We start from the raw sequence: 26,194 nt of genomic DNA, 5'->3' as shown, positions 1-26,194 counted from the left end.
TTTGTAAAATGCTTTACTCAAGCAAGGTAGATTATTTTAATGATACTGTGTTGCAATAAAATACTTTATTGATCTGTATATTTATATTCTTTCACAAACCATATTAATTTATCATCATTTTGTCATTATCATAATGTAAAATAATTTTATTTTTTAAAAGGCCAAATTCAAACTTTCATATTAGGCAACAGTAAATTATGTATGTTCTCTTATTTCAATACACAGCCAAGATAAGTGCACGGCTCGTGGCTTCAGCCTGTAGACAAGGGCTTTATCTGTGCTGGTATCAATAGACGGGGGATCCACCCTACAACATTTTATTTATGTATTTTACATCTGTATAAGGATGCAAACAGTGTCTGTGATTCCAACCAATGATAGACACTGTCTGGGGGCGTGGTATGACTGCAGTCAATCAGAAAGTAATGAATACATATGGGGGATAATGAGCGGCCCCCAAAGTAGCGTCTTTGCAACTATTCCTTCCTGGTATTGCAAATGCAATGACAAGGTAAATATATATATATATATATATATATATATATATATTGCATTCATATCTTTTCAGTAAGCAGCAAGAATTTTAGGAGTGTAATGAAAATAATACATGATTTTCTAAATTTTCTAAATATTTTAAAAATATAATATTGAGGTGTACATTTGTATTCAGCTGCCCTGAGTCAATACTTTGTAGGACAACTTTTTAATGCAATTACTGCTTCAAGTCTTTTGGGGTGTTCATCATCTTTGCATATATAGAAGCCAGGCCCGGACTGACCATAGGGCAATTTCTGCAAATGCCAGTTGGGCCGGTCCTTGTAGAGGGCCGGTGCCTGTAGTGGTCCGCTGTATCTGCAGTCACCGCCGCACTCCTCAGCAGTGTGTGCATGCTGGGTACACTAGCTGCAATAGGAGCAGGAGGCAGCTCGCTGTGCTGTGCCAGCCCTGCTGTGGGACAGTATGCCCGGCACACACTGCTAAAGAGCGCGGCGGTGGCAGTGACCGCAGCTTCCTCCTTCCTATTCAAATGTATTTGCGTCTTTCAGACGTAAATTCATTTGAACAGTACGCCGAGACTGGGCCCCGCCCCTGATATGCAGCAACGTGATGAGATCAGCACATTGCTGACGTCATCACAGTTCTGCGGGCACCACACACTGGACGCATTAGACAGCAGTAAGCGCTCCATGGAGGAGCTAAAGAGACAGGTTTAATTAATGGGGATGAGTGGGGAAGGGCTGAGGACACATAACAGGGAACAATTGTGAGGGAATACAGCTTTGTCACAGGCAGGGGTGGTTACTGTATTCCGAGGGGGGGCAGTGTAGTGATGGGGTAGTGTAATTTGTGTTTAGGGGGTGATCGGGTGTGCATTGTATTATGTCTGGGGAGGGAGTAATGGTGGGTGTATTGTATTATGTCTGGGGAGGGGGTAATGGAGGGTGCATTGTATTGTGTGTGTGGTGGGAGGGGTAATGGGGATGCATTGTATTGTGTATGTGGGGGGGAAGGGGGTAATGGGGGTGCATTCTATTGTGTGTGTGAGGAAGGGGTAATAGGGGGTGTATTGTATTTGTGTGTGTAAGTGGTGATGGAGGGTGCATTGTATTTGTGTATGTTTGTGGGGGAAGGGGTAATGGAGGGTGCATTGTAGTGTGTGTGTGTGTGTGTGTGTGTGGAGGGGTAATGGGGGTGCATTGTATTGTGTGTGTGTGTGGGGGGAGGGGTAATGGAGGGTGCATTCTATTGTGTTTATGGGTAATGGGGGTGCATTGTATTTTGTGTGTGTGTGTGTGTGTGTGTGTGTGTGTAGGGGTAATGCGAGTGCATTGTATTGTGTGTGTGTAGGGGTAATGGGGGTGTATTGTATTGTGTTTCTGTGTGTGTGTATGTGTGTGTGTGTAGGGGTAATGGAAGATGCATTGTATTGTGTGTGTGTTGGGCGAGGGGTAATGGAGGGTGCATTGTATTGTGTGTGTGCAGGGGTAATGGGTGTGCATTGTATTGTGTGTGTTTGTGTGTGGGGGGGAGGGGTAATGGAAGGTGCATTGTATTGATATTGTGTGTGTGTGGGGGAGGGGTAATGGAAGGTGCATTGTATTGTATTGTGTGTGTGTGTGGGAGGGGTAATGGAGGATGCATTGTATTGTGTGTGTGTGTGTGTGTGTGTGTGTGTGTAGGGGTAATGGGAGTGCATTGTATTGTGTGTGTGTGGGGGGAGAAGTAATGGAGGGTGCATTGTATTGTGTGTGTGTAGGGGTAATGGGGGTGCATTGTATTGTGTGCGTGTGTGTGTGTGGGGGGGAGGGGTAATGGAGGGTGCATTGAATTGTATTGTGTATTATGTGTGGGGGGAGGGGTAATGGAGGGTGCATTGTATTGTGTGTGTGAGTGTAGGAGTAATGGGAGTGCATTGTATTGTGTGTGTGGGGGGGAGGGGTAATGGAGGGTGCATTGTATTGTGTGCGTGTGTGTGTAGGGGTAATGGGGGTGCATTGTATTGTATTGTGTATTATGTGTCGGGGAGGGGTAATGGAGGGTGCATTGTATTGTGTGTGTGTGTGGTGGGGATTATAAAAGAGCAGTTTGGGGTGAATATATAAATGAATAATGTAAAAAAGGGGCAATATGGGGGGATATTATTGAGAGAGGCAGTATGGGGGTATATTATAAAGAGAACAGTGTGGAGGGGACATTATGGAGAGAAGTTGTGTATGGGGACATTATGGAAAGAGGCAGCGTGGGGGTATATTAAGGAGAAAGACAGTGTGGGAGGTATTTTGGATAAGGGCAGTGTGGGGGGATATTTTGTGAAGGAAGTACATCAATTATTTATTCAAGGGCACAGCATGGGATTTATTTATATTTAAGGGGCAGAATAATGATACTTTTATTTTTAAAGGTGCTGGGTGGGGAAGTGCTGCTGAAGAATAAACGAGGGAGGGTTTCAGATACAAGCAGTGGGCACGAAACCTCATCATGGCGTCTGTACTGCGTGGAGGCAAAAAGGATTGGAACGACTCAGAAGATGTCACCTATAAAGGTACCTTGATCTAAATGATTATTTGTGATATTGCCTGCATCTTATCAGTATTGTGGTTCCTGTATGGTCCGGAGTCTGATAACAACAACTCCCAGCATCTCCTCACCATTGTTAAGGACAAGCTAGGAGTGATAGATTCCGGCATCTTCCGAGCCTTTCCATTGATCTGCATTGTAAAATACAGAGCGTGTTCCGAGTGGAAAACACCAGAAGAATGGAGCGGTCACTTCTTTTAATTACTTGGTGGTTTTAGAAGCTTGAAGTGGGTAAAAGATACTCAAAATCCTGAACCTGTGCACAGCGAGTAGATGCATATGGTCATTTGAGGATTTTTCATAGTGGTTTCCATGGTGGGTTCTGCCCCCAAAAAAGGTCATTGCACATTCCCTAAATGGTATGTGTCCAAAATTATCACCAGTGACAACAACAGCTTCCCTGATCACCCATCTGTAGAATAGGTCATCAGTATTAGTTCATGGGGATCTGATTTTGTATCCCTTCTCATCAGCTATGTGACCGCAGCATTATGTGGAGAGCAGCATCCTCTTCATTGTCTGCGAGACCCAGCTCTGTAGGGAAAATAGCAGCTTTACCAGGTCCTGCTACTAAGAGCAATAAATAGGCCTGAGCTGTAATACTGGATGCAGCCGTGACTACATGTTATATGGTCGTGTTACACAATCCACAAGTGCGCAAAGGTACTACACATTCACCATGCGAAAAGTGGGCCTGTGTACCCCCAAATGCCAGGGCTGAATTTTAGTCCCAGTCCGGCCCTGATAGAAGCTGACATTTTTGTCCATTCTTCATTGCAAAATGGCTGTAGATCAGTGACATTGAATGGAGAGTTTATGAACAGCAAATTTCAAGTCTTGCCACAGTATGTTTTGGGTCATTGTCCTGCTTAAAATTGAAGCTATACCTCAATTTAAATTGTTTTGCAGCCTCTAACATATTTTTCTTCAGGATTGCCCTGCATTTTGCTCCATTCATCTTCCCATCAACTCTGACTAGTTAACATATCCCTGCTGCAGCAAAGCAACACAACTCAATGACACAGAGCCTTCTGGTTCTGGAACTAGCTGAAGTCCTTTCATAGGTCGAAAATTAATTTGTGTATGAGATCTAGTAACTGAAAAACCCAGACCAAAGGTAAGAACTGGACAAAAAATATGTGCAATGAGCATCATGAGAATAAATGTGATTCTTGTACGAAATATCTTGTTTTATAAGTACATAAGTAGATGTTTACATTTTGTTGATTACCATAAAGTTTAGCACCTTCTTCCACATGGCATGTAGGGTACACAACAAGCATGTTGAAGAAAGTGGTCTAGTCACACAAGACCAAAGTAAAATGTTGTTGGCTAAATGTGAAATATATGTGGAAGAAAACATCATCTCTTCCTTTAAACAAGGTGATAGCATCCTCATCCTGTTTATGGATGCCTTTCTTAAGCAGAGATCATGGGAAGATGGATGGAGCTGAATGCAGTTCCATCCAAAAGATGAAACTGTTAGTGACTACAGAAGATTTGAGTCTGGGGCATAGGTTCACCTTCCAGGAGGACAATGACCATAAACAAACTGCCAGAGTTACAATGGAATGGTTTAGATTAGAACATATTTATGTGTTTGAATGGTCCAGGAACAGTCCAGACTAAATCTGATTGAAAATATGTAGCAAGACTTGAAAAATGCTATACACAGACATTGAGCAAGAGCTATTTTGCAAAGAAAAATAAACAAAAAATTCCACCTCTAGATGTGCAAAACTGGTAGATAAACACTTCAAATGATGTTGCTGCAGTAAATGCAAAAAAAAGGTTGTCCTACAGAGTTCCAGATTACAGAGGCTGAATACAAATACACAGTAAGGCCCCCTTCACACGTCCGTGAAAAACCATGCATGTTTTTCACGGACGTGTCAGAGGTGCGTTTTGCCCTCCGTGACCTGTGTTTATGGGCTACGGGAACTTTCTACTGACCTGTCCCTGGCTTCGCTGTCCATGGTGCTGATCTTCGGTCTCCAGCCCTATCAACTCCCCGCTGCTGCTGCTGCTTCCAGCCGCAGTGAAGTGAATATTCAATAAGCATAATGAGCGGCAGTTGGCAGCAAGTGACAGCGGTGGCAGAGACAGGAGGGCAGGAGAAGGTGAGTAAAGTTTTGTTTTTTTCTCTCACAGACACATGTCTTCTCTCCGCTGCGTGTCACACGGAACACATCCATATGATCTGTGTGAGTTACATGTGACATGTTTGCTTTCCGTGTGACACCCGTGATGCCGGAGAGAAAACAGACATATCGGCATGAGAAACACATAGACACACATAAGCAATTGCTAGCGATGTTGCAGCATGTAAAGCATCCTTTAGTGTGTAGTGTGAACAATCAGATGGTGCCTCTAAGATCTTACATAAATATTGGAAAATCCTTGATGCCTAATGCCTTGATCCTCACATTAGGGAGGTTATTAGAGAGGTTGAATAAGTTATTCATTGTCATTAGTCTTTACTTTGACTGTCAATGGTACCTATTGGGGGTAGAATCCAAATGCACTTAAGTGGCATCAATTGTCCCACAGTTGCAAACTTAACATGTTGATTTGCATGAAGCACATTCAAAAATCCACAAGCCTTTACTCTCTCCAGGATGACACAGGGGTAGAAAAGTCCATGCAGATCCCTGACTTGTTCATCTTGATGAATGTTAGTCTGTCCACATTGTCACTGGACAGATGCATGCACTTATCTGTCAGCACACATCCAGCAGCACTGAAGACATGTTCCGAGAGAACGCTGGCTGTGGGACACGACAAGATCTCTAAGGCGTAAGTGGGGAGCTCAGGCCATTTTTCCAGATTGGAAGCCCAAAATGAGCAAGGCTCAAGTTGCAGTCATGGCATCGATATTCACTTGGAGATACTCCTGTATCATCCCCTCTAGGCGTTGACTATGTGTCAGACTTCTTGTGTCTTGTGGCCTTGCAAAGGATGGTCTAAAAAATTAATGAAACGATTCCATAAAATTGCTGTTACCACCAGATACGGTGTTGCTGATATGGTTTGAGTGATGATGACTCGACAGTCCCATAGTTGTCAAGTTAGAACTGTGAGCTTCACTCTGTGCACCACTGGTGTTTAGTGGAAAAGCCGAGCTAAGATTGTGTACCAGCTTCTGCTGATACTTCTGCATCCGTGCATCCCTTTCTAAGGCAGGAATTATTTTGCCAAATTTTGACTTGTATCGGTGATCTAAGAGTGAGGCAACCCAGTAGTCAGCATTACTTCTAATTCTGAAAATCCGAGGGTCATGTTGTAGGTAGTGCCGCAAGAAGGCGTTCATGTGTCTTGCGCATCCAGGAGGACCAAGTCCTTGCTGTGTTGGTGGCGGCGAGGTGAGAATCATGTTTCTTTCCCTTGCCCTCTCCCCCCAACCTCACACAACAGAAATGTGTTCAAGGTCTCCCTTATCTGCTGAGTTTTCCAAGTCCATCGCCAGTTCGTCCTCCATTTCTTCCTGGGCTCCTGCACCTTCTTCAACAGTTTGGCTGCTAACATGCAACCTTGTTAATCCCTATCCCTCACCGTCCCATGCCTGCCGCCTTGGTGCTGTTGACCGTCTGGACCTTGTAGATGTTGGTATCCCTTCTGCATATGAATCCTCCTGTACTTCCTCCCATTCCTCTTGTCCCACCACCTGACTCCGAATACTGTTTAGAGTGTGCTCCAGCATGTAATTGACTGGAATTGTCATGCTGATAATTGCATTGTCAGCGGTAAACATCTTCGTTGCCATATCGAAACTGTGCAGAAGGGTGCATAGGTCCTCTATCTGATGCCACTCCAGCAGCGTGATCTGCCCCACCTCTGGATCTTGTTGGCCAGGCTATATGTCATAACGTATTGCACCAGGGCTCGACGGTGCTGCCACAGTCGCTGCAACATGTGGAGAGTCGAATTCCAGCATGTCGACACGTCACATTTCAGGCGGTTAACCGGCAGGCCGAAAGACTTCTGGAGCAATGCAAGTCGTTGAGCTGCGGTGTGTGAACGGCGGATGTGAGCAAATCGTGACTGTGCCCTGTGCAGAAACCCATCTAGGCCGGGATAGTGGGTTAAAAATTGCTGGACAACAAGGTTCAACACGTGAGCCATACAAGGCAAGTGTGTCACATTGCCCAGGCGAAGGGCCGCACCCAGGTTTGCAGCATTGTTGTACACGGCCTTCCCTGGCTGCAGGTTGAGTGTAGACAAGCATTGACGAAACTCGGTCTCCAGAGCTGACCACAACTGGTCAGCTGTGTGACTCACATTTCCCAGACATTTAAACTTAAAGACCGCCTGATGCCGTTGAGCTCTGCAGCCAGCATAGTAAGGAAGTGTGCGGGATACCTTGTGCGCATTTACAATGTGGGTGGCCTGATCAGACAGGCTTTGGGCGGAGGTGGAGGACCCAGATGATGTGGAAGTGGCAGATCAGTTGAGGAACGTCTACATACAGAGGATTGACGCACAACTCATGGGGACAGCAAGACTTGTACAGCAGACCCTTCTCCATCTCTCACCATAGTTACCCAGTGCCCAGTCAGCGACATGTAACGACCATGTCCATGCTTACTGGTCCAAGTATCTGTGGTTAAATGCACCCTGTCACACACAGAGTTTCTCAAGGAAGCGGTGATGTTGTGTGCGACATGCTGGTGCAGCGCAGGCACACCTTTCTTGGAGAAGTAGTGGCAACTGGGCATCTAGTACTGGGGCACTGCGACGGACATAAGGTCTCGAACATCTTTTGTGTCCACCAGGCGGAAAGGCAGAATTTCTGTAGCCAACAGCTTGCAGATGGTGAAAGTCAACCTCTTAGCTTTGTCATGGGTCGGAGGAAATGGTCTTTTACTTGTCCACATCTGAGGGACCGAGGGATGGCTGCTGTGCTGAGACGGCGTTGAGTAGGGTGTCCCTGGAAAAGTGCTGGTCTGTGAGGAAAGTGCAGGCGGAGACATAATGTTGCCTTCATCCAAAGGTGGTGCTCTCGATGTCTGAGAGAGCTCAACACCGGCAGCTGTTTTCACTTCAAAAACAACTGATGACCTGACAATCACACTGCCTGTTGCGGGATAAGAGGCGGAATGTCTGCGTCCAAAATCATGTGTGACTGCTGTCCCCACAATCACAGAGGATGAAGAGCACACGGATGCACTTGAAGGGGCAGACGTGGTTGGCCTACTCCTCTAGGCCGCATTGTAGCACAGTGAGTTTCCACTGCGACTTATGCTTCATATCCATGTGACGGTTCATGGACGAATTACTCAAACTACTGAGTTTTTGGCCTCTACAGCTGCCATAAATACAGACTTGACGATCCTCTCACGGTAATCAGTATAGCCAGCAACTGAAGAATGGTGGTCTCCAGCACAGGATGCTGCTCACACACATTACGGTCCTCCTCAACAAACTACAACAAGAGTCTCCTCACAATCCTCCTAAGTGTTTCCGCGGCGGCTCCTTTCTGTTACACACATTTTTTGCTTTTACTTCAGCTCACATACTGCACCTCCTCTGGTCTACAAGTCCACAGCTGAAGACCATTTTGCTGTTGCTCTAGTGACCAAGCAGTCAAAATCAGATGCAAATCAGCGGCCCCTTGTGGGTGGTCAGCAACAATGCATGCAATGAATGGCAAATAAGCATCTTGCATTTACAGTGGAAAAAGGTCATCAATGCACCCTCACCCTGTCACTTCATATCCATGTGACGGTTCATGGACGAAGTACTCAAACTAGTGATTTTTTGGCCTCTACTTACAGATTCGTGACAAATCTTACAGATGACATGAGTTGGGTGATCCTTTGCAATGTCAAAAAATGCCCAGGCTAGGCAAGGCTTACAGCCCATTCGACCTGCAGGGCCATCACGACTTCTGCTCAGAGGCAGAGTTGTAAAGGTATATATGGTGTGAACACTGCTCTATTAAGGGTGGTATAGAGGTGCTAGTGAGAGGACCAAGGTCCGGACTATAGAATGTAAATTCAAAACACTGCACTCTCTTCAGCATGAGGTAATAGTAAAAGAAAGTCAACAGATTCGTTTTTATCGTGCAAACCAAGTGTCTTTATTTATGAACAAAGTTAGTGGGAGGGACTAAGGGACGTTTCGGCCCAAGCTGGGCCTTCTTCATACCAAGTCACACTGGGGAAGGGTAAAGAAAAAGAAATAACTATTTACATATATCACAAGAATATCAACAGATCATATACATATATACATAATTACATGGAAAATCATGTCCTAGTTGGTGTAAAAGGCACAGTAATAGCATATCAGCAGTTGAAGTAACTCTCCAGTCGTCACAGCCAATATGTGCAATGACAATAAGATGAAAGGCAAGATTTGACAATACATGAAAAATTTGCATACCTCCAATCATAGATGAACTAATATCACAGAGGGAATTTTTTTCTCTCTCCTTTTGTTGTTACTAAGACTTATCCCTCGTGATTACAGATGCAAGTAAGCCCCCTATGCTTCTAGACAAAAGTGCATTATACGTGACCTTATCCACTTACTGTAAACCTAAGGTAATGGTATACAGGGGATCCACTACATGGGGGTGCTATATATCATGTGTTACCTGCTGACCACATACGTTCTCATCCTTCAGGGACCACGAGTTATTGAACTCTCCCAACTTAAAAGGACAAATTCCAATAGTTATTCATTTGCTAGCACGAGCAAGGTAATCAGTTATCCCCCCTCCCCCATAGTGCTACTCCCCTTATAGAAATACTACCCTTTCATAATCATGCCTTTATCTGCAGGGCTTGCGTTTTGCTACTACCACAATCCTTCTATCCTGGGTGGAGTGCCTCACCATTTCTATACCAAAAAACCCCCTAAAAAGGAGAGAGAAAAAAATTCCCTCTGTGATATTAGTTCATCTATGATTGGAGGTATGCAAATTTTTCATGTATTGTCAAATCTTGCCTTTCATCTTATTGTCATTGCACATATTGGCTGTGACGACTGGAGAGTTACTTCAACTGCTGATATGCTATTACTGTGCCTTTTACACCAACTAGGACATGATTTTCCATGTAATTATGTATATATGTATATGATCTGTTGATATTCTTGTGATATATGTAAATAGTTATTTCTTTTTCTTTACCCTTCCCCAGTGTGACTTGGTATGAAGAAGGCCCAGCTTGGGCCGAAACGTCCCTTAGTCCCTCCCACTAACTTTGTTCATAAATAAAGACACTTGGTTTGCACGATAAAAACGAATCTGTTGACTTTCTTTTACTATTACCTCATGCTGAAGAGAGTGCAGTGTTTTGAATTTACATTCCAGAGGCAGAGTTGTGACTGAGGATGCAGTTGTTGACATGCTTCCAGTACTCCGTCCAGGAAGACGCAACCTAACCTCGTCGTCAGTTGCATTCTCCTCCACCTCCTCTGCTGACCTCATCGACTGCCTGACTGTGGGTTGACAGTAAGTGGGATCTACAACCTCATCGTCACCCTGTGTCCTCAGAGCCAACCTCTAAAGACTCCTCTCGTCCTCAGAGCCAACCTCTTCCTGCCCTGACCGAATACTTAAGTTATGATTCCAATGAGGTATCTGAGTCTCATCATCATCAGCATGTTCCTCATTGTCTCCACCAAGAGGAGTTACAGTTTGAGAATGAGGGTCTACATTATGCTCAGAACCTTCTTCATCTGGACCTGGATCCGACTCACAAAGCTTCTGGGTATCAGTGCAGATCATTTCCTTGTCTGGACTCACTGCAGCTTTGGAGCACACCTCTGATTCCCAGGCTATAGTGTGACTGAAGAGCTCTGCAGACTCAGCCATCTTTGTTACCCCATACTATGCAGGGCGGGTGGAGACTTGAGAGCTGGTAGAAAGCAAGTCCGATTGGGGCGACAACTCAGAGGACTGGAGTCTTTAGGATGTTGAAGTTTAGGTGGAGGAGAGGGCACTTGATGGAGCACTTGAGATCCATTCAAGCATCTGCTGTTTTTATGTCTCATCTACCTTTGGTAGCAATGCTTGTTTCCGTAACAAAGGAATCCTATCAGATTGTCCACGGAAAGTAGTAGACATCTTACTTTGGCTGGAAGATGGTCTTTCTTCAGCAGATGCTACTGTTGCCTTACCACTTACCCCATTGACACAAACTTTTTTCCCTTTCCAACACGCCTGTTACCCTTTCCACCAGCATCTGGCCTTTTGCCACTCATTTTGTTTGTGATCAAATTGGACACTGTTTGTTGCAGCTAAAATTGAGTAGCAGAAATTTAGAGGTGGTGTAGAATGCAGAGGTGGAGTAGCTATCTTGTCAGCAGAAGAACGTCACTGACTATCCCAGACAATGATACTATGCCCCAAGGAATTGCCTGAGTTGATTTAGACAGACGCTGTTAAAAACTCTTGCACAGCACTGGCACAGACCTGCCTAGCAAAAATGGCTATGAACTGCTCTAATCTAGCCTTGAAAAGGGCTGAAATTAAAACTAGTTCCTACTCCCTAAACCGATGTCTCGATTGCACTTTATAGCGCCCACAGGAGCAGCAGCAGCAGGAGCGGTGACTGTCACACACCTGGAGAAGTGAGATAATGGCGGCGATGGGGAAAATGGCCTGGTTTTATAGGGCAAGGACATGTGACATGCACAGCCAATGAAACATGCCCTTGCTTGTCTGGCAAAAATCCACTTTGCTGTGTGTGTGTCTGTAATTGGCTGACAGCCTTGCCCGCCCCACTGTACGTGCGGTTAGGAAAAACAAAAAGGCCATTCTTTCAGCACTCAGCACCACTGATCTAAACCCCGTCCCCCCCGCACACTATATGCTGAATTTTGATAATATCATTAGTAACAGTGACTGAAAGTATTATAGTGAAAAGCCAACTAATAACTAGCTACACTTTTGGTGATCGAACCGTTATCGAATGGTAACTCGAACGGTCGAACATGAAGCAAATCGTTCGAGTTCGTCGAACGACTTGAACACCGCCCAAAGCAACTCGAATTTGAAATTGGCGAACGGTTCGCTTCGAACACCGCTCATCTCTATTCATCACATTCAAAAATACAATTCACACATTTCGTACCACCCTCACCTCCGCTAAACAGGAATACCTCAGAAACCTCATATCCTCTTTAACACACAACCTCAAACAGTTATTTAATACTTTCAACTCCCTCTTTCGCCCACCACTGCCCCCTCGAACTTCCCTCATTTTTGCAGAAGACTTTGCCACTTATTGCAAAAAAAAATCGACCAAAGAAGGCAAGTCTTCTCTGCTCTGTCACCACAACCCCTTCATATAACTGACCACTGCCCGTTCTCCATAAACTTCCTCCTTACCATCACCAAAGGAGAGCTTGCACATCTTCTCTCAAAAGCGCACCTCACTACCTACTCACTTGACCCCATCCCATCCCACCTCCTCCCAATCATCACCACTATCCTTATTCCAGCCTTAAACCATCTTTTCAACCTATCTTTAATGAATGGTACCTTCCCCTCTGCCTTTAAACATGCAATAGTCACACCTATCCTAAAGAAACCTTCCCTCGACCTAACCTCTACTTTCAGCTACCCCCCCATATCACTACTCCCATTCACCTCAAAACTCCTGGAACAGCATGTCAATGCTGAACTTTCCTCCCACCTCTCATCTAAAGCCTGCTTTACATGCTACAAGATATCTTACGATGTGTCGGCGGGGTCACGTCGTAAGTGACGCACATCCGGCATCGTAAGGTATGTTGTAGCGTGTGACAGCGACGTACAATTGCGATTGAACGAAAAACCATTCATCGCATGCACGTCGTTCATTCCTGACGAATTGAACGTCAGATTGTTCATCGTACCCGGGGTAGCGCACATTGCAGTATGTGACACCCCGGGAACGATGAACAGATCTCACCTGCCTCCTGCGGCTCCCGGCCCACAATGCGGAATGAAGGAGGTGGGCGGGATGTTTATGTCCCGCTCAGCTCCGCCTCTCCGCTTCTATTGGCCGGCTGCCGCGTGACGTCGATGTGACGCCAAACGTCCCTCCCACTCCAGGAAGTGGACGTTCGCCGCCCACATCGTGGTCGTATGGAAGGTAAGTATGTGTGACGGGGGTTAATCGTTTGTGCGGCACGTTCAACAAATTTAACGTGCTGCACATACGATGGGGCGTTGCAAATCGCATACGATATCGTGTGCGAAATTGCAATGTGTAAAGCAGGCTTTACTCTCTCTTTGACAACCTACAGTCCGGCTTCCGTCCACATCATTCTACCAAAACTGCCCTGACTAAAATCACAAATGACTTACTGGCAAAGCTAACAAGCACTTCTCCATACTCCTACTACTAGACCTGTCTTCCGCCTTTGATACTGTCGACCACTCCGTCCTATTACAGATCCTCTCTTCGCTTGGTGTCAGAGATCTTGCCCTCTCTTGGACCTCTTCATACCTTTCCAAACACACTTTTAGTGTCTCCCACTCCCACACAACCTCTTCCTCCCAGCCTCTCTCTGTTGTCATCCCTCAAGGCTCTGTCCTGGGACCCTTACTTACTTACTTACTATCTATACATTTGGCCTGGGACAACTCATAAAGTCCCATGGCTTCCAGTACCACCTATATGCAGATGACACTCAGATCTACCTCTCTAGCCCAGATGTCACATCTCTCCTGTCCAGAATCCCGGAGTGTCTTTTTGCTACATCCTCTTTTTTCTCCTCTCGCTTCCTAAAGCTCAATGTGGCCAAAACTGAACTAATCATCTTTCCTCCATCTCACCTAAACTCTACACCTGATCAATCTATTACAATAAATAACACCATGCTCTCGCCAGTACCCAAAGTTCGCTGCCTCGGAGTGACCTTTGGCTCTGCCTTGTCCTTCATACCACACAGCCAATCTCTCATCACCTACTGCCGTCTTCAACTCAAAAATATTTCCAGAATCCATCCCTTCCTCAATTCACAATCTACAAAAATGCTAGTGGATGCCCTCATAATCTCCCGCCTCGATTACTGTAACATCCTCCTCTGTGGCCTCCCTGCTAACACACTTCCCCTCTCTAGTCCATCCTTAATTCTGCTGCCCGACTGATCCACCTTTCTCCTCAATACCACCTCGCTTCTCTTCTCTGCAAGTCCCTCCACTGTCTCCCAATCTTCCACCGTATCCAATTCAAACTAACACTGACTTATAAAGCTGTCCATAATCTGTCTCCTCCTTATATCTCTGAACTAATCTCCCACTACACTTCAACAAGTCACCTCCGGTTCTCCCAAGATCTCTTTCTCTCCTCCTCTCTCATTCACTCCTCATGTAACCGACTCGAAGACTTCTCCCGAGCTTCCCCAGTCTTCTGGAACTCACTGCCTCAACACGTCAAACTATCTGCTTCCCTTGCAAGTTTCAAACGGAACCTGAAAACTCATCTGTTGAGAAATGCCTATAATCTACAATGACCTCCTTACTTCACCACTGTGGGGAGCTGCCGCCTGACCCCCGTACGGAGCTGCCGCCTGACCACCGTGCGGAGCTGCCGCCTGACCTACACCCCACCTACTGTCTCCTCCACAAAATCCTATAGAATGTAAGCCCACAAGAGCAGGGCCCTCTTCTCTCTGTACTAGTCTGTCTACTGTAACTTCTATATGTATTCTGTATGTAACCCCTTCTCATGTACAGCACCATGGAATTAATGGTGCTCTATAAATAAATAATAATATAATAATAATAATAATAATAATAATCTACCTGTAAAGCTGAAGCATGGCTCATGTTGTGTTGTGCTGGACTTTTTAATGAACCGTGTGTTCTTTTATGCTATCTCTGAATCACAGCAAAGTGAGTGACCCTTATCACGTGAGAAGGCAAACGCTCACTATATATATATTTACATGTATGTTTGTATTAGAAAATTTAGCATAGGCCCTAAAAGTTGCCCTTTCTCAGGTTGCCCATTAATTTTAATGGGAGGTCTAGTGTGGCAGGAGACAGCAATAAAAACAACACGCACAAATTTTAATAGTACCTTAGGATGCACATCTCTGCAAGAAGCTTTGGAAGAGTAACTAGTAAATTCGCTTTAAATGAAATTTACTGGAAGAAAACTAAACATATGACAAGGAAACAGATGTACATTTGCACTTGACAGCAAGGCTCATCAACTTCAATTCAGCCTCATGTCTGGTATAACACGCTGGTAGATTTAACTGAATGCTAGCCAAATCTACATGTGTTTTTTCAGCCTCTGATCTGGCTCAACCTCTGCTTACTAAACATGATTTTTGATTATTTCTATTGTCATTCAATCCAAATAATTCATTTAATACAACAGAATTGATTTTCATTAGAAAATAACAGCCACAAAAGCTTTATTGAGATTTTGTTTTTATCCAGCTGCAAGATAATTCTGCTAATATTCCTTTCTTCTACAGTTGAGACATTGATTGTTTTTATGGTTTTTAGTCAAAGCACCTGGCAGGAGTGCCTGGGACAGAAAATTTCTTGCCAGGTTTTCTCTACATGTGTCGCATCAACTGCAAACAGCTGATATTATTTTTCTTTGTGTGACAGTCATTTTGTACGCCACCATCTGTTGAGCTTAAGGACTTGCCCTATCTCTTTCAGCTGTAATATCTTTATCACTTGGAAATAGAAAAAAAGAACATTTTTCTTTTCTTTTGAAATCAAGGGAGAAAGATCTATGCGTGCCGTCTCAGGGTCTGCAGATAATATTTCAAGCCAAAGAGAGAGCTTTGTTCTGGGCGATTTGCATTTCACTCAAACAATACGCACAATTATATTGTTTGCCCGCAAACCAAAAACACAGAATGATATAGTGAGAATATGGAAACTGTTCTAAGATTATGAAGCACTGGAAAATAGTGTTTGATGATGATCCATTGGATTCAGTGGATGTTTTCACTGTAAAGCAAAAGATTTTAAGTAGGTTGTATCAAAAAAGAAAAGAAGCAGTATCCAAACATTAAAAATATCACTTTTTGCCAAGTTTGATTTATGTAGGATTTTATTCCAAATTTATCAATAAAATGACATTTGTGCAATGGTCGTAAAGTATATTGCTACTGAACCAAGTCTTTTTTATTAAAACTGTTTTGCAATAAAACTGTTTTTGTTGGATATGGCAAACAGAACTGCATGTGTCAAAAACAATTTTCACTGCACAATTGTTTTACCGATACTTTGCCTTGTTTATGGTACTGGCTAATGGGATGTTTACCTACTGTTCATGGAATTTTAAGTTTCATCCTTTTTGGGAAAGAGAAGTTGAATTATATTCAACAAATTAAAAAAAACCCTGTATATATGCACTAGCTGTAGTACCCAGGTGCCGCCCAGGATAGTAACTTTCTCTCTATCTCTCTTTGAGTTTCTGTCTGTCTCTGTCTGTCTGTCTCTGTGTGTCTGTCTCTGTCTGTCTGTATCATTTTCTCTGTCTGTCTCTGTATCAGTCTCTCTGTCTGTCTCTCTCTATCTCTGTGTCTCTCTATCTCTGTGTCTCTCTCTTTCTCTGTGTCTGTCTGTGTCTGTCTGTCTGTCTCTCTATCTGTCTGTCAGTCTCTTTACCTGTTTGTCTTGTTCCAGGTCTGTCTCTTTCCCCATCTGTCTCGTTTCCCGTCTCTCTCTTTCGACAGCTGTCTCGTTCCCCGTCTGTCTGTTTCCCCGTCTGTCTCTTTCCCCGTCTGTCTCTTTCCAGGTCTTTCTCTTTCCAGGTCTATCTCTTTCCAGGTCTGTCTTTTTCCAATTCTGTCTCTTTCCCCGTCTGTCTCTTTCCCCGTCTGTCTCTTTCCCCGTCTGTCTCTTTCCCCATCTGTCTCTGTCTCTTTCCCTGTCTCTTTCCTTGTCTCTGTGTCTTTCCCTGTCTCTTTAATTGTCCGTCTCTTTACTTGTGTCTGTTTCTTTCCCTGTCTAGTTACTTGTCTCTGTCTCTCTCCTTGTCTCTTTCCTTGTCTTAGTCTCTTTCCTGTCTGTCTCTTTCCCAGTATTTCTCTTTCTCTGTCTCTTTCCTTGTCTCTTTTCTTGTCTGTGTCTTTTTCCCTGTCTTTTTCCCTGTCTGACTGTCTCTTTCCATGTCTGTCTGAGTCTGTCTCTCTGTTTGTCTCTTTCCCTGTCTGGCTGTCTCTTTCACTGTCTGTGTCTGTCTGTCTCTTTCCCTGTCTGCGTGTGTCTTTCCCTGTGTCTGTCTGCCTCTGTATGTTTCTTTGACTGTCTGTCTCTCTCTCTGTCTCTTTCTGTCTCTCGCAATCCATATCCCCACCGACATCTAATTACCTCACACATAAGCTTTTTATACTAACAATTCATTTTGTTACTATAGCAACCAGCTCATATTAATAACCTAATAGCTCGCAGCTCCATTGACTTTAATGGAGGCTGGATTTTTGGAGAGTGACTGTAAAGCGCGGAGTTAAATTTTCCCATCCAAACATAGTCTATGACGTTCCCTAAGTCACATGGAGTGTCAGTGCAAAATTTCGTGATTGTAAATGTGACGGTGCGGATTCCTTTAGCGGAGATACATACATAAACACATACATACACACACACACACACACACACACACAGACATACATACACACATACACTCAGCTTTATATATTATATTGATATAATATATCAGCTTTATACATATATATTGATGTAAAAAAAATACATCAATATATATATATATATATATATATATATATATATGTTTTTTGTTTTTTTTTCTTGTTAATTTGTTGAATAAAATTCAACTTCTCTTTCACAGAGGGGACACAAATTATATATCTTTTGGTATACATGTTATACTGGGCCAATTTACCAACCTGTTTTTGCCACACCAACACTGTAGGCTGTTGTGCCTAGCTACAGATGCTTTTGTTACAGCATTTTTGTCAAAGGGTAGAGTAGTGGGTAAAAAAGCAGAAAAAAAATGCACATTTAACTTTGTAAATACCTGCTTTAAACATCCAGTTAGAAAATCATAGACATCACATCAATACTGCACCATTTTGCTTTCTAGGTGTATATTTACCTGATAGCAATGGACTGGAGCACCTTGGGCCCACCTGAGAAAATTATTCCTGAGGCCCATAGAAAAAATTCAAGACTATCAATTGTGTGGTAAAATGTACTAATATCATGATATAACATACAAACAGATTGGTGAACATTTATCAAAAATGGTTTAATGAAGGGGCTTAGTTGGCCAGAGGTATTTAAAGGGGAGGAGAGTCAGTCAGTCAGTGGTGTTAAAATGATGGGGGGGTCTGTCAATTAGTGGTGTTACAAGGGGAGAGGGCTCAGTCATTCAGGTGTGATACAACGCCATAGGGGCTCAGTCAGTAGGGGCTGATATGCTAAGAGGAGCTCAGTTAGTCAGGGGTGAAACAAGAAATGAAGAGACTGATCCCTCTAACCCTACTTCACCAATTATTAACCTTCCAATGACACTCACTGTTGGGGTATGGTTTCAGTAATGGGAGATAATCCTGCTCAGGAACGGTAATCCCTCTTGTGGTGAGTAAAGTAGCAGGAAGTCATCTGTCTTCCTGTGCTCCTTAAGTTAGAGTCACACAACCGTATTTTCAGTCTGACAAAATAGTGGATCTTACTCAGAACAAACTTATTCTATGTGGCCATATACATGTATTATTTGTTCCTTGGACTGAGTTGGTCCAAGGAAAATATTGCAGTATTCATGATTTGCATCTGTAATTTGGATAACACTTGGCCATGCAAGACTACGGGTCTGTGAAAAACATTAGACCGCACTCTGGTGACATCTGAGTGTGGTCCGGTTTTCACAGAATGACAGAATAGAGAAGATGGAAAAAAAAATGTTTCCTTTTTCTTCATATCTGAAAAAAATAGATCACACCCTGATCAAACTCTAGTCTGAGTCTGATCAAAGTGTAATTAGTAAAAGTGGACTGATTTTCTTGGATGAGGAAAAAATACAGTTGTGTGACCCTATCCTTACTATAAACCTGAAATAATGTGGGGGAGGGGAACAGGGTTACCAACCATGCAGAAATTCCAAAACAGTCCATAAAAATAGGGCACTTTTTTTCCCTGTCCGTAAAAACAAAATGGAGGTGTCCATGATTGTCTTGAGGCTGAAGAAACTTATACAGATTAATTTGATGTAATTATAATTATCATTATTTTACAGTTCACAATAAATGCAGCTGATATATTCATATCAGAACTATAGACTGTACACATGGATTATTTTTAATAATAATGATTTAATGTGGTTTTCCAATGAGTCTGTAAAAAATGTCTGTCCTTGATTTTTTTTTTGTAGCAACTCTGGAGGGGAGGGACACTACTTTACTAATCACAATGTAGCTCATCACCTGAGCTGGGCAGCTCAGCCACAGGGCAAAAGAAGAAAACTAAGCAATACCCTTATAACAGCAGCACCGCTCTCCTGGATATTCAACTCGTGGAACAGTAATGATTAGAATCCGGCAAGATAGTAAAACCACTATTTTGTATATGATTCATACTGGTGTGCACCACCAAACAGCCATATGAGAATGGTGAAGGAGAAAGGGGGAAAAGTATGGGAGTAATAGTGTATAAAATTTAACTTTAATTATTTCATTGAAGAATTGAACAGCTATAAATTATATAAAATATGTGCTCATAAAGAACGGAATATAAAGTTGACCATAATCATGTTATCACCTTGTTTTAAGGTCTTGGTCCACCAAAAAACCGATATGGAATATAAAGAGAAATAGCCAAGGACTCTTACTTAAATGATTGGCTATTTTGAGGGATTCATAAATTTTAAGCAAATATCTATCTGTTGCCAGAGTTTAAATAAAAGAAATTCCCACTATAAAATTAACTCTTTAAAGAGATGGTGGCTAATTAATGGTATACCTGCACTTGGTAGAGTGAAGTTAGTGTTACGAGTACACTCGTATATTGAGTTCAGATTGTGAATGTTGTCTCTGAGCTCATTCTGTGGCTGCGTGCGCTATGGGCTGATAACAGATAGTGCTATAGCATATGGCATGCTACGTGAAATTCATTTTTACAGATGAGCTGGTAGTCCTGGTATAGAAGTGAGGAATAGAATTATGAGGGATGGAAAGCACTAGGCAGTGCCACAGTTACAGCGCAGCAGAGATTGTGAACACAATACTACACACACAATAGCTGTGGTGCATCTGTAACAGTGAACAACATGTGGCACATTGAAAGCATGTCCACCTGCATAAAATGCTATATCATATTTGTGATCAGCCTATAGTGCACACAGCCACAGAGCGCTCAGAGACTAAGCTGGTAATCTGAACTAATATATGACTAAACTGATCCTCGCTTCACCTTATCAAGTATAGACATATCATTAATTTTCACCATTTATTTAAAGAGTTAATTTTATAGTGTAGATTACTTTAGTTTAAGCTCTGGCAATGGATAACTATCTGCTAAATTTTATGAATCTATTAGAAAGGCCTGTCAAATAAGTAAGGGACCTTGGCACTTTCTTTATGATATTCTGTATATTGCATATTGTCTTTTTTGGTGGACCAAGACGTTAATAAACGGTCAGCATAAGAGATGAACGAACTCGTGGAAGTTTGATTTGGAACATGGAGCCGAAAGGTACCTCCAAGGGTTTGGACTTAGCCTGAACCACAATGGAAGTCACTGATTGGCAGTGCCAGCCATAAGCAGATCAATTCTGCGGCCGGGTGGGCTGAATTTTTCAATTTTTTGAGGGGTTGCACACTACATCTGATAATGCTGTTGCTACCTCTAGTGTGAGCCATTAAAACACTACAAGTGGCTTTCAATAGGCAGAGCACCGAGTGTACCTGATTACAGCGATACTTGTGCGAGTGAAGTAGCACCTAATACGTAAAGCACCTAAACTCCAAACCCACACTTTGCTTGTTTAAAAAAAAAAAAGTTGGTGTTCGGCCGAAAACTGAACACCAAACCTCAGGTTCGCTCATTTCTATTTAGCACATGATTATGGTCCACATTATGTACAAAATAATTATATATCATATTTTATAGCTTAGCAATTTTATACACTATTATTCACAAATCCTTCCCTCTCTAGTCCTCCCCTTTCTTATATGAATACATCAAAATTGAACAGCAATCTGTTCATTAGAAGTGAAATGCAGTTTGCAACAGAAGAGAGATTCAGGGAAGCATGCACCACTCTCCTAGGCTGTTCAACACATGGAACAGCAGTGATAAGGATCCAGCAGGATGGAACAGGAAAATATTCTGCTAAAGAGAGTGTCAGTGAAGTGTCTCCTTGCTTGTATAATGCTGGAAAGAGTGGTGAACAGTAACATGAACAGTGTGAACAGTGTGAACTTCTGTGCCTGTAGCTCTTGTGCTAGTGCCACTGATTACTGCCCACTACTCCTTCTAGCATTAGACAATCTTGGAGAGAGGTGTATACTTCACTCACTCTTCTGCTGCAAACTGCAGCTCACTTCTAATTAACAGTTTACTGTTCAATCCTGCTGGACCCTTATCACTGCTATCCCATATGTTGAAGAGCATGGGAGAGTAGTTCAAGTGTCCCTAAATCTTTTCTACTGAAGAATGCAGCTTTGATTGAGTACCTAATGGAACACTGATCAAAGCAGTGTCTGTTGCTACAATCAGTGTCATCACTTGGGCCAACTGGATGGCAGGTGGGACGGGTGGTCAAGACATCTGTCTTCACCGTTAGGTGGTCATCATCTGTCTCCTGCACCTTCTTCACATTAAAATCTAAAGATATGATCCTATACCCACCAGCAACAGAACACAGTATTAATTCCAAACAACATTATTTTGATCATGCAAAGTAAAACACTCCTAAATAGTTTTACAGCTCAGAAACTGTTGGAGAGACAAGTCATAAAGAGGGTGAGTTGCTGCTTTTCATCCAGCTTTGGTTGTGTACTTTACGGAACGATGTTCCAATCAGCTGGTTTTGTTTGTAGCTGAAGGCAGTGCCAGCATGTTGGCCAACTGGAGGATCCTCTGGTCCAGTGGGCCAGACCAACCCTGCTATTGGACATTTGTTATGTCTGTGCTGTAATGTGAATTTCCCCATAGACATGTGGAGCAGCAACTACTGACAGGGACAATAAATATGTTTAATGGCTCATTGTATGGATGTCTTGAGTGGTATCAAGTGGGGCAGGTAGTGAATCTATCTGTCTTCACCGTCAGGTGGTGGTCATTTGTTTTCCGTATTAAACTATAAAGATATGACCCCATACCCAGCAGCAACAGAGCACATTATTAATTCCAGACAACATAATCCTTCCTTTTGATCATACAAAATAAAACAAAATAAAACACTGCAAAACAATTTTACAGCTTGGAAACTTTTGGAGAGAGAAGTCATACATATGATGAGTTGTTGCTGTGCACCCAGCTTATGTTGTGTACTAAACGGAAGGCTGTTCCGATCAGCTGGTTGTGTCTGTAGCTGAAGTCAGTTCTCTATTATGCCAGACCAACCCTGCTACCGGATTTTTTTATGTCCGTGCTGTAATATGTACTTTTCCATAAACATGGGGATCAGCAAATATTGTCAGGGACAATACATGTGTTTCATGGCTCAATGTATGAATGTCTGGAATGGTATCAAGTGGGATAGGTGGTGAAGTAATCTGTCTTCTTGGTCACATGGTTGTCATTTGTCTCCTACACCTTCTCCACATTATAATCCAAACATATGACCCCATACCCAACAGCAACAGAACACAGTATTAATTCCAAGCAACATTGTCATTTATTTTGATCATACAAAGTATTTTATTCTTTTGGAGGTGCTGGCCTGCTTTACAGCAAGTGTACTGTAAAAACGTGTGTTTAGCATGGCAGAGGGTGTGATCACAGACAGGTGCATCAGTCTGTCCACAGCCAATGTGGGCAAGCTTATATTCATTCAAATGAACCAGGTGTGTATCCCACAAGACTTGTCCGTTCCTTTGGCTGACTAGAGATGTATTGCTAATATATCAAAATTCGGCACTCAAATTGAAATAAATTGATTTCTTTATTTATCAATATTTGTCAAGCAATATTGTGTTATCAAAAAAACGTTTTCTGTCACACGACCTTCATCAAGTTTTATAACACTACAAAAAAAAGAAAGAAATAAATGTAATAATAAACATAATAATAAACAAATCATATAGCATGAATATCATTAACATGCATTATACATAAATTGAAAGACGTGTCCTCAATTAATACAAAGAGGATCTCATTGTCAAAAAATGTCAAATATACATCATGTATAAATGGAACTACAGAACAAACAGGATATCAGAAAAATATATTGTCACTGGACTATGGAGCATGGATCTATGTTCAGAGAACATTGAAAACTGTCTCCTATAAAAAAGGGGAACAATAATTAAGTAAGAAAGCAAGTAAATAAATGTGATCAAGACTGGAACAACCAGATTAAATTTCAATAATGTCTGGATTAGGAGCATAATATAGCTATTGAACTTACCAAAGTTAGTAGAATAATGTGAATAAATGTTATCAGTTTAGAGATAAGAAGCTGCCTCTCCGGGTCCGTAATGCATATGACCTGCCTGTGGGATGCCTGAGTTTAAATAGACCGCTTAATAGGATGATCAGCATGTGATTATGGTATAACGTAGCGTCACTTCCGATGTTATAAACGGAAGTGACGATCCTGCATGGCAATACGTAAGCCGGCTTGGTTGGCAAGCTCACGCCTGCGCACAAGTAATCAGCTCTCGCTCGAGTAAACTGAACGTCACGTCACTTCCGGTATTGTAAACGGAAGTGACGATCCTGAATGGCATCACGTAAACAGGCTTGGTTGGCAAGCTCGCGCCTGCGCAGAAGTAATCAGCGCCCGCTCAGGGAAATTAGGAGAGTAATACACGCTTAGTAGTGTAACAGAGAAAAGGAGAGCGGCGCTATTAGTGCTTAAAGTGGTACATAGGACCCGTTTAATTTAGGGGTTTTAATGCTTCTATCACATAAAGGGATAGGATGAAGGAAGGGAATAATGGGAACAGGTAAGGAGGGAAAAGGGAAATAGGTGTTCTATAACAGTGCACACTATTAAAAGTAATCATGAATTAGAAGTGAAACAAAATGAAAGAAAAAGGGGAAAGGGAAAAACATAAATGCAAGAGGGAAAATTAAAAATAAATAAAAAAGAATAAGTTAAATAGACTAAATAAAAATAAAGTAAAAATAGTTAGAAAAAATAGATTAGAAAAACTAAATAAAAATTAATAATAAAAGTATAAAAAATAAATAAAAAAATTAAAAAAATATAATAATAAAAAATAAAAGTGAATATACCAAAGTGAGGGATATTAAGGAAAAACGGGGAGGGAAAGAGGTAATAAGGAATACCTATATGGTTCAGCCATCTTCTATGCTGGATCAGTTTTTCTGCTAGAAAGAAAAGATAAAGAACACTAATGAATGGCAAAAATCAAGATTAAAAAAGATTAAAAAAGATATTTTACATGAAGCTTGAGGTGTCAAAGTCTCGGTTAAGACCCCTTGGCTCTAAAGTTTGGAGTGTAAAAATCCAATAAGCTTCCCTTTGTTTCAAGGTTTTGATCCTGTCACCCCCTCTTCTATGTGGTAGAATTTGTTCTAAGATTTGGAATCGCAATTGGCTAACCCTGTGACCTTGTTTGTGAAAATGAAACGGAAGTGGTAACGTCAGTTTCTCACACCTAATAGTGGACTTATGTTGTGAAATACGATCCTTAACTTGTTGTGTTGTTTCTCCTACATATAAAAGTCCGCATGGACATTTTATGACGTAAACTGCAAACGAGGTTTCACAGGTGAAAAAGCCTCTTATAGGATAACCCCGGCCAGTATGGGGATGTAAAACCTTATCTCCCTTTTGTACATTACTGCATTGTGGGCAGCTCAAGCAGGGGAATGTTCCTCGTCTTGGAGTAAGTAAATGAGTCTGTACTGGACCGGTTAATTTTGAACCCAAATCAGCCCTGACCAACTTATTACCCAGATTAGAGGGGCGCCTAAAACATGGAAGGAAAGATGTTTTAAATTCCTCCACCTCTGGATAGCCTTTATGTAAAATATTCCAATGGCTTCTAATGAATTTATGTATCTTGTAAGAAAACGGATGATATGTATGTACAAATGCTAGACGATTTCTTCTAGTTTTATCGAGTAATGATGTTTGAGTGGTTATATCACTGTTCAATATCCCCCTGGGATAGCCTCTTGCTAAGAATTTGGATTCCATTTCTTGCAATCTACTATTTTTTGTATCAAGTTGGCTAACAATCCTATGTACTCTTAAAAATTGTGACTTAGGAATGGAATTCCTGGTTGCTTTGGGATGACAGCTATCGTATAAAAGTAAATTGTTCCTATCTGTAGGCTTTACAAATAAATCAGTTTGTAAGTAACCTCTGCTATCCTTGATGATAGTTGTGTCTAAATAGCTTATCTGATGTGAATGGTATTGTATAACAAATTGAAGTTCTGGCCATATACCATTGATGTACTGATGAAAATCCATGAGAGAGTCCAATGAGCCCCCCCATATGCAAAATATGTCGTCAATATATCTTTTCCAACACACACAGTGCTCTCGAAACCCTTGATGTATATATATGAATTTCTCTTAAAAAAATGACATATACGCATTAGCATAGGGGGGTGCTGCATTGGACCCCATCGCGGTACCTTGTTTTTGAATATAATAAGTGTCCTGAAACAGAAAGAAATTTTCGGTCAAAACAATATCTAAGAAATCCAAACAACATTCACATACATCGACAGGAAAGTTATTTTTTAACAATAGATCATGTATTGCTGTCTTGCCTCTACTATGAGTGATAGAGGTATACAGGCTTGTCACGTCCCAAGTGACTAATAGAGCATTAGAAGGAATATTGCCCAAATTTTTAAGTATTTGCAAAAAATGGTTGGTATCTAGGAGAAAGGACTGTGTAGTTTTAATTAATGGAGTTAATAATCTCTCAAGAACCATCGCCAGAGGTGACAAAATAGAATCCGTGCCCGCCACAATCGGTCTCCCAGGGGGATTAACTAACGTCTTGTGAATTTTGGGTAACACATAGA

General features: G+C 42.2%; 1 protein-coding gene and 2 long non-coding RNA genes across 3 annotated transcripts in view; 2 read left to right on the top strand and 1 right to left on the bottom strand.

Annotated features, from left to right (window-relative positions):
• GALNTL6 (polypeptide N-acetylgalactosaminyltransferase like 6) overlaps positions 1-26,194 on the top strand; it is a 2,628,190-nt gene that overhangs the window by 657,839 nt on the left and 1,944,157 nt on the right. The window lies entirely within an intron of this gene.
• Positions 9,133-9,515, bottom strand: LOC142290901 (uncharacterized). The gene is made up of 2 exons (XR_012750398.1): positions 9,463-9,515; positions 9,133-9,234 (listed from the first exon to the last, which is right to left on the bottom strand). It is a non-coding gene; the product is annotated as an uncharacterized LOC142290901 (long non-coding RNA).
• LOC142290897 (uncharacterized) lies at positions 9,522-10,325 on the top strand. The gene is made up of 2 exons (XR_012750397.1): positions 9,522-9,623; positions 9,707-10,325. It is a non-coding gene; the product is annotated as an uncharacterized LOC142290897 (long non-coding RNA).

This window comes from Anomaloglossus baeobatrachus, chromosome 1 (assembly GCF_048569485.1).
Source record: "Anomaloglossus baeobatrachus isolate aAnoBae1 chromosome 1, aAnoBae1.hap1, whole genome shotgun sequence".
Classification (NCBI taxonomy): Eukaryota; Metazoa; Chordata; class Amphibia; order Anura; family Aromobatidae; genus Anomaloglossus; species Anomaloglossus baeobatrachus.
This window is presented reverse-complemented; position numbering and strand designations above follow the sequence as displayed.